The sequence below is a fragment of the Cebus imitator genome, unplaced genomic scaffold (genome assembly GCF_001604975.1).
Source record: "Cebus imitator isolate Cc_AM_T3 unplaced genomic scaffold, Cebus_imitator-1.0 Scaffold718, whole genome shotgun sequence".
NCBI lineage: Eukaryota > Metazoa > Chordata > Mammalia > Primates > Cebidae > Cebus > Cebus imitator.
In genome coordinates this window covers 9,566-18,703 of record NW_016108033.1, presented here as the reverse complement: position 1 = coordinate 18,703, position 9,138 = coordinate 9,566, and the positions used below count along the sequence as shown (strand labels likewise).

Below are 9,138 nucleotides of genomic sequence, written 5' to 3'. Positions count from 1 at the left end.
AATGCAGGGCTTAAAACCTAGATAATGGGTTGATGGGTGCAGCAAACCACCACGGCACATGTATACTTATGTAACAAACCTGTATGTTCTGCATATGTATCCCAGAACGTAAAGTAAATATACATATATATATATATATATATATATATATATATATGATATGATATGATTTGTGAGGGAGCACAGCCAAACCATATCAACAACCATCTGAGCCTTCAGTAAACTGCAATATATTTTTGGTCGGGAGTTTTTCTTCAATTTTGATGACTGGTAATTCACCAGGGTAGGATTACTGAAGTTTGAAGTAGCTGTGGTAATTTATAAAATAAAACAATAATGGAGTTTGCTGCATTAATTGACTATTTTATGAAATATTTCTCTGGGTATCTGTTGGTATTTAACAGTATGTTACACAAAGTAGAATATCTTCTAAAACTGTAGTTGGTCCTCCCATACCCTGTCACTTGTTTGATCAATTAAGTTTATGTAATATTTTAAATCTTCTGTTGTTACTATAGCAATATTAACAACATCCTCAGTAGAAACAGATTCCATCTGAAGAAACCAGTTTCTTTGCTCATACAGTAGTAGGGGCAACTTCTTATCCATTAGTTTTGTCATAAAATAGCAGAAAATCAGTTATATATTCACTCTCCATGTATGACTCCAGGTGTCCTGCTATTTCCACCACATCTGCAGTTTTCTTTTGTAGAAGTCTTGAACCCCACAATACTTTTCATAAGTGTTGAAATCAACTTCTTTCAAATTGCTACTAATGCTGATATTACCTGCTCCCATTAATCATCAAAACCTTAATAGAATCTAGAATGGTAAATCCTTTCCAGAAGTTTTCAATTTACTTTTCCCACCAGAGGAATAATTGTCTATGGCAGCTATAGTCTAATAAAATATATTTCTTAAATAATACAATTTCGAAATCAATATTACTCCTTGATCTGGAAAAGATCAAGTGCAAAACAGATGTTGTCTTAGCAGGCCTGAAAATAACATTCTCTTTGTATATTTCTGTCAAAGCTACAAGGTGACCAGGAGCACTTTCAATGAGCGGTAATATTTTGAAAGGAATCTTTTTTCACTGAGCAGTAGTTCTCAACAGTGGGCTTAAACTAAGTAAACCATGCTGTAAACAGATGTGCTGTCATCCAGGCTTTATTGTACTGTTTATAGAGCATGGGCAGAATACATTTAGAATAATTCATAAGAAGCTTGAAATCCTTAAAATGGCAATGAGTATTGGCTTCAACATCAAGTTACCAGCTGCATTAGCCCCTATCAAGAGAGTCAGTCTGTTTCTGGCCTCTACTTTCAATAAAAGCCTGTTTCATGAACTACACTGAAAAGTTTTAGTTTAGCGTATTTACTTTCATAAGCTAAGAAAATATTCTGAGTAACTTGCTGCAATGCTTACTGCTTCACCTTGTACGTTTATTTTATGGAGATGGCTTCTTTTTAAAAAATTTATGAACAAACCTCTGCCAGCTTCCAACTTTTCTTCTTCAGCTTTCTCATCTCTCAGTTTTCACAGAATTAAAGAGAGTTAGTGCTTGCTCATGATTAGGCTTTGGCCGAAGAGGATTTTGTATCTTGTTTGATCTTCTAGAGAGACCATTAAAACTTTCTTCATATCAACAATAAGGTTGTTTCATTTACTTTTCATCCATTTAACACTTTTAATTTCCTTCAAGATTTCTTTTTTTTTTTTTTTTTTTTTTTGGATTCACAATGGGCTGTTTAGCTCAAGAGGGCTAAATTTTGACCTTTCTCGAGTTTTGACCTGACTTTATCACTAAGCTTAACAATTTCTACATTTTAATTTAAAGTGAGAGACAAACCAGTGACACTTCTTTTTGCTTAAACACTTAGAGGCCATTGTGGGGCTATCAACTGGCCTCACTTCAGTATTGCTGTGTCTCAGGGAGTAGGAAAGCCTGAGGGCAGAAAGAGAGACTGGGAAATGGTCAGCGGGTTGAGCAGCCAGAACATGCACATTTATTAAGTTTGTCACTTTATATGAGCATAGTTTTTGGCATCACAAACTAATCACAATAACAACAAAAGATCACTTATAATAGATCATCATAGCAGATATAATAATAATGAAAAAGTTTGAAATATTGCAAGAATTACCAACATGTGAAACACACAGAAACCAGGTGAACACATGGTGTTGGAAAATGGTGCCAACAGGCTTCTTGAGGCAAGGTTACCACACATCTTCAATTTAAAAGCAAAAACAAACAACAAACAAAAACACAGTATCAGTGAAGTACAACAAAGTGAAACACAGGTGCCGGTACATAAAGTAATATTTCCAATAAGCTTTTGTAGTTACCCAGCATCAGAAAAAAAAGGTAAGAATGATGTTAATTTGTCATAATCTCATTTTATTTTTTGAACATTTTTGGCTCTAAAATGGTTGTTATGCTACTTTTTAAATTATACCTACTTGTGAATTGCTAAATGACTTGAATATGCAAGGGCAAAACATGCTTGATTACAAGTATTGATAGACTTACGACCTATATCATTCGACTTTATGACCACAATCGCTAGCCACGACTCCTCTGCGTCTGGCAGCGCAAACATTGCCCGGCTGGGCGGACGACAGTGCGGATCAGCTTCCGGCAGCACTACCATCTCCGCATGCATATAGCCTACTCAACTTACGACCAAATCGTGTTACGACCGGTCTGTCGGAACCAATCGTGGTCGTAAGTCGAGCACTAGCTGTAATTAGTATTGCTCCTTCTTAGGAGCAATAAATGCTTTTCCTTATGGGAAAACATTTAATGGACAATAACTACAAGTTTTTTTCAGTACTCTATGTGGAATGTAAGCAACGGATGCCATCTACAAGTATCATCACAAGTTTGACAACATGATAAGTTTTGCTGACATAGAAACAACCCACAAATATATGCCATAAAAATTTTAAGAGTAAGTAATCCTAACATGAGTCACATCTCATTATTTTGGCTACTCATTAATTCATTTTTAAAACATTTATAAAGAAAAACTACACCATTGTGATTATAGACTCTGAATAGCACTGCAGACAAAATGCTTATTTCTTTACAGTACTTGGGACAACGTATTCTAAGAAATACCAACTTATTCATCTTTTATATGAACTTCAAGTTAACTAACATTCTATAATTTTCATTTGCTAAGTGTGATTACCCTAACTTTGGAGTTAGAAGGCTTGCTTCAAATCTTAGCTCTATAGTTGATAGTCTATGTAAACTTGAGTACATTACTTAAGTTCTGTACCTCAGTGCTCTCATTTATAAATTTGGCTGGTCATAGTGTCTATCTCATTGGTAGATTGAACATGCTGAAATATGAATGTGGTTAAATATGTACTATATTATGAGCAATATCTGACTCAGATTAAGCATTATTCAAGTGTGAACTAAGATATTTTCCAGTTTATTTTTTTGTGTGTGATAATGCTGTGTATCAAACAATCCAAAATTCAAATTTCTTGATCACTGGCCTGTGAGTAGCTTAAATCCCCTTTAGAATGGGGCAGACATTCTCATATGAAGGATGTGTCAAGGAAAGAATGAATATGTGATGGAAACACTATCTACCACAGTGATTTTAATGTTGAGAAAATACAATTTCTACTGAAAATTTAGCAGTGAACAAAGCAAAGATCTGTGTTTAAAAGTGTTTACATGTTGGTGGAGAGGAGATACACAACAAGCAACAAAACTATATCAGATAAGTGTTACATGAGAAAAGAATTAAAAAACAAACCATCGATACAAAATGTTTCCAACTTGCAGATTTTAAAGAAAGAAGAAAATATTAAGGGATACAAGAAAGATATGTCAAGACAAGAAACAAATTAGAACAATAATGAGATAAACAGGGAATATTAAAATGTATCTGAATTTATAAAGCTTAATTCAAATGACTTAGAGATCTAAGCATATACTTAATATTTGAAGAACAATCAAAGAAGAAAGTCAAACTTAAAAGAGTTAAGGAAGAAAAAACATTGAAATGAAAATAGTTTATTGTATATGCAAATTGAAAAACAAATTCCTGGCAATAAAATAAGAGCTGTTTATATCAGAGTAAAGTTTTTTCTTATTCTAAGCATCAGTGCCCTAGTCTAGCTACAGATCACCAGGAACACACATAAGTTGATTGTACTGTACTACCACAATAAGAGAGAATGCAGACCGTGGAGAACTGTGGGGCCTTTTGGTAGGAGAATGTTAGGAGATTTGGAGAGGTTTAAAAAAAATCGTGCTTTGATTTGGATTGGACGCTACCAGAAAGTGATGTTAATTCTATGATTAAACAGCCTGATAAACCTTATACAGAAAATGTTAGCAATGAAGTGTGGTTAATTATGTGAGGAAAACTACACTGCCGGAATGACCTCTAATTGATGAAGAAGCAGTGATTCTTTATATTAGTCAGGAAAAGCAGAGATTTGATCATTTTTGTGGTTTATTTTTATATGAGTTTGGGCATAATTATGAAGTGGCCTTGTTTTTGTCTTCATTCATCATGATCGAAGAGTGGTCTCACGTGTTATTTGTATTTTGAGAAATGTTTCTTTCCCATGGAACACAGAGGCGAGCTTTAAGCACCTAGCTATGAATGGCAGGTCAGCTCCTAGCAATAATAGGTCATTTCCTGGCTACCAGGGGCTGCATTTTCATACATCCATTCCCTTATTGCTGACCAAAGACAGATGAGGTCAGATGACAGGATGTTAATTTATGACATAATGATCTTCACCATTGCTAAAATGTTGCTGATCAGGAGACTATTTAGAAAATGTAAACTATAATAAAATTGATGTTAGTTTCTCCTGCTCCTTTTGTGGCTGAGTGAATTGATGAATGTTTTAAATTGACAAAATTATGTAGTAGTATTTATTATTCTGGGAAGAGTTTATCAGCCAACTTCAATGCGAGTAATGATCAGAAACAGCAGTGTTGACTCCAGGTAAGCAGATCTTGGCTGTTCCATTTTTGTGAGTACCTAATCTCTCCAAAAAGGGTGGCAGTTTTCCATGCAACCTCTATTCTTGAAGGGGTTCAAGAAAAATCACTGTAAGGAATATATAAGTGTTATAAGCAGACTGAAAATATCCAAGATAAAATTCGAAGAAGGAAATTTACCAGGCTATTGATCAACATATACTATTTTTGTCCTACCCAAAGCCTCAGAAATGAAACAATCCAGGCCACATCTCTATAATTTTTTTTTGGAGGTGAGTATATATCTTATTTTTTCTGCCTTATTTTTGGCAATTTTTTTTTTATTCTAGCACTTACACATGTGACAGCAGATTTAAAAATACATGTAAATAAACAGCTAATGAAAACTCCACTGAAGATATCTACATTCAATGGTATTTTAATCAATTTTTGACATGAGAGATAGAAAACATTTGAAGTAAATATGTGAGATAAGAATAAATGGAATAACCAGATTTAGGAATACAAAAAATGTGCAAAAGTAACACCACTGTAACAAACTAAGAAAGGAGAGAAATTGGGCTAGAATTGGGGTACACCTAAATTGTTTCTGAATATCCTTTTCAACAGTTATTGTAAAAATAATAACTAAGGTAAATAAAGAGCCCACTTGTAATTACATCTGCATATTGTCTTAGACAATTGTGCTACTGATGGTCGCTGTGTTGTTTAGAGTTCATTGTGTAAGGTATATTCATTAGTCATTCACTGGACAGTTACCAATCAAGTGCCTGTTATGCATCAGGCATTGTTTATGTAGTATACCTCAGCTAACAAGACTAAGTTACTTAACTTCTGGCTGCATATATTCTAGAGGGTAGAAACGTCACCAGAATGCTAGGGATTTTGGTCTAGGTCTTGCCACTTGTGGCACAGAAAACCAATTACTGAGACAATAAATACCATTAGGGAAAAAGGTTTTATTAAGGTGTTACAGCCAAGAAGATGGGAGTTAAGTCTCAAATTCATCTCCCTGACCAACTAACATTAGTAGTTTATATAGCAGGGAAAACATGTAACCATATGTGAGAAAACAGCAATTAGGGAGGTGTAAGTAAGAGAAGTTGATCAACAAGAAGTAGGTGGTTTGCTGGGCAATCATGACAGGTGATCAGTCTGCTATCTCATGGTCCAGATGCAGTGATCCAGTGCTTCAGCTCCTTGATACTATCTCAGTAGTCTGATGGTTGGTTTCCTGAGAAGCAAACTCAAATAAGACAATTGTAACTATCACAAGTTTTAAGACTGGGAGGATGAATCTCTTTGTTTACTCAGAAACCGTAAACATCAATTATATGGGAAAGTTGGGCTTGTTTCAAAAACAGGCAGTAAAAAATAGACCTAATGGGTAAAATTATTTGTTAAAATAGTGCAATTATGTAACAAGAAACACATGGTATAAACATAAAACAAAAAGAATCTGATAAAGTGACCAGAAAGCCTGGTGGAATGGTTAGTGAGGCAGTTTGCAGTGCTGCGAAGGTAAGCTATGAGCTAAGTCTTAAAGGAGTAAAATGTAACCAACAGATATATGGGGGAGAAACATTCCAGGAGAGGGAACAGCCAAATTGATTCCATGAGGTTAGAGTACAATTGGCGTATTTGAGCAATAGTGGTGAGTTCCTTGTTGGTGGCATGGAGTGAGCATGGAGAATAACAAGTAACTCATTAACAGCTATTCTGACCTTGTTTCTCATACCAATATTCTTAGCTCCTTCTCAGCAGAGTTACAGCAGATACACTATAGGCTGATCATAGAAGTATCCTAAGACTATCATTTCTCCACATTAAGTGTACCATGTGGAAGCTTTGCTAAGGCTCACTCCAGTCAAGTTTCTGTGGTGCAATTCAGGTTAAACAAACCCTTTCTCATTTATTAGGGTGCTTTGCACAACTTTTGAAATGATCACTTCCTTGACACTTAAATTTAAGGTATGAAAATTGTATTTACTTACATAAAGAAATTTAAACAAACATGCTTCTCAGTTTGAATAAAAACAGTGTTTCTCACTAAATGAGCTTTATTATGTATATAACCTTCACTAAATTTTGAGGCTTAAGTTAAGTCATACACTGATATCCAGATTGTCTTTAAAGTGCTTTGAGTTCATGACATTCCTGAGACCTTATTTTTCTCTAAGTGAGATGTCTTTGTTATATGTTATTTAGATTAATCTTATCATTCTCTCATGCATATTTTGTTAGTTTATTTCTTTCTAAATTTACTATATTTTAAAACCTCCAAGAACTATAATTTATATTTATTCATTAGGGTTTAGTAGTCTTCCTCTGGGAATCTGCTAAATATAATGCATTTTTAAAGGTTTCAAAAATTAAACTCCATATGAAAACTACAATTCTTGCATTTTCCTTACTCTTGTGCTTTTTCTTCTTATGTGAAATATCAGTATAGACACCAAAAAGTAGAAAGAACATATTATGAATTATATATTTCAAACATCACCTTATGTTTTCTCAGCATCATTGGCTGTACATTACTGATAGTGGGAAATATTTTGGCAATGTTAAAGTATAATTTCATATTTGCTTTTAAATAAGAGCCAAATGAGTGAACAGCTGGAAGCTCCTAGACTTGGAAAGGTTTTTCACAAGAGATCAAATTACTGGCATAGTCATAGCACAATCTTAGTAGCTCCTTGACTTTTGCCCTGTGGTATAGATAAAAAAAAATAAGCATACAAAATATTCTAAAAATAAAGAAAAATTACTGTTTTCCACAATTTAATGAAACAGTTTAATATACATATCCCACAATACATCACAAATCCACAACGATAACATAAAATAATATACCTAAAAATGCATGCATATCATGCATGTATTCTTAAATATTTGATAATAGTTCATGTTCTATTAAGATTTACATTGACTTAGCATACTGAGAATAAAGAAATTTTATGCTATTAGTAAATTATTAGAAACCATCCACAATGCATTTATTTTCTGCCTAGTACATATATCAAAATAGGGTATTAACGTTTCCGATGTAGGTTATTGCTCTATCTATATTTTCATTTCTGAATAGTTTTCATTTTTATATTTAGATATTCCATTGTAAACACAAAACACTTATAATCAATTTCTTCATTTATTTTATTGTAACTATATTTATCTAAATGAGTTATGTTGCTTAATGATTGCTGTTTTCAACTTCTTTAGTGTTGTTTCCTTTGGTCATTTCTGTTTTGGTTACATTTATGAATTTTCATATAACTTTAGAGATTTTTCTTAATGTATATTTATGTTTGTTGAAGATAGCTGAACGATTTTTGAAAGTGAAAGGTATAATACTTCCTTTTCTTGATTTTTACTTTCTCTACTGTGCTGCAATGTAACTTCTTGAACAAACAATCCTCCACCTCCAATCCTCACTTGACATGATAGGCCTGTGTAATTTGGTTATTCCCTAAATTAGAACTCATTGTAGAAAAATAAGAAGAGGTTGTACGGATGACATCAAGCATTTAGTTGCAACATATATGCAAACAAAATGGGTGGGAAATTTCAGAGAAAAATACTGGATATCTCAGAAGACCTAGAATAAAATTTGTGATGAACATATGGAAATCTTCAAGAAAAACAGTAATCTATATTACTACTTTTATGTCTTAGTCATCTACCCATTCACATATAGATAGCTGTGAATTTATTATTTTAATTCATCTTTTCAAAATGTATATGTATGTATTATTTTATAGAAAATATTTTCAGTTCCTTCATATTGAAAAATATCTGTCTTCTTGCTTTAAAATTTAACAATAAGTTGAAGAGTATAGCTCTCTTAAAGAAAAAACTTTTGCAATAAAGACACTTTTGCATTTGTTCCATCTTCCGCTACCAGTTTAATCTCAAATAAGGGCTTTCTAGGTAGCTTGTTTTATACTGATGTTTATATTTTCCCAAAACAACACTTTTATTATTTAAAAAGTAATTCATGGGTAGACTTCTGAAATGCCAGTATAAAGAGCTTGAAAACTTCTTTTTAGAATAATGCAGCAAACAAAAAAATGGTCATTGTAGTAAAAACAACCATTTAAAGTCTCTGAAAATTGACTACAGAGAATACAACTAAAAAAATAATTTATTCAAG

The 9,138-nt window shown here is 33.2% G+C and overlaps 1 pseudogene across 1 annotated transcript in view; it reads right to left on the bottom strand.

Annotated features, from left to right (window-relative positions):
• The window catches only part of LOC108296483, a 33,596-nt pseudogene extending 30,938 nt beyond the window's left edge, over positions 1 to 2,658 (bottom strand). Inside the window, exon 1 of the transcript XR_005198407.1 lies at positions 2,538 to 2,658. The product of XR_005198407.1 is annotated as a nitric oxide synthase-interacting protein-like (transcript). The remainder of the gene's footprint in view (positions 1 to 2,537) is intronic.
• Positions 2,659 to 9,138: the final 6,480 nt, after the last annotated feature.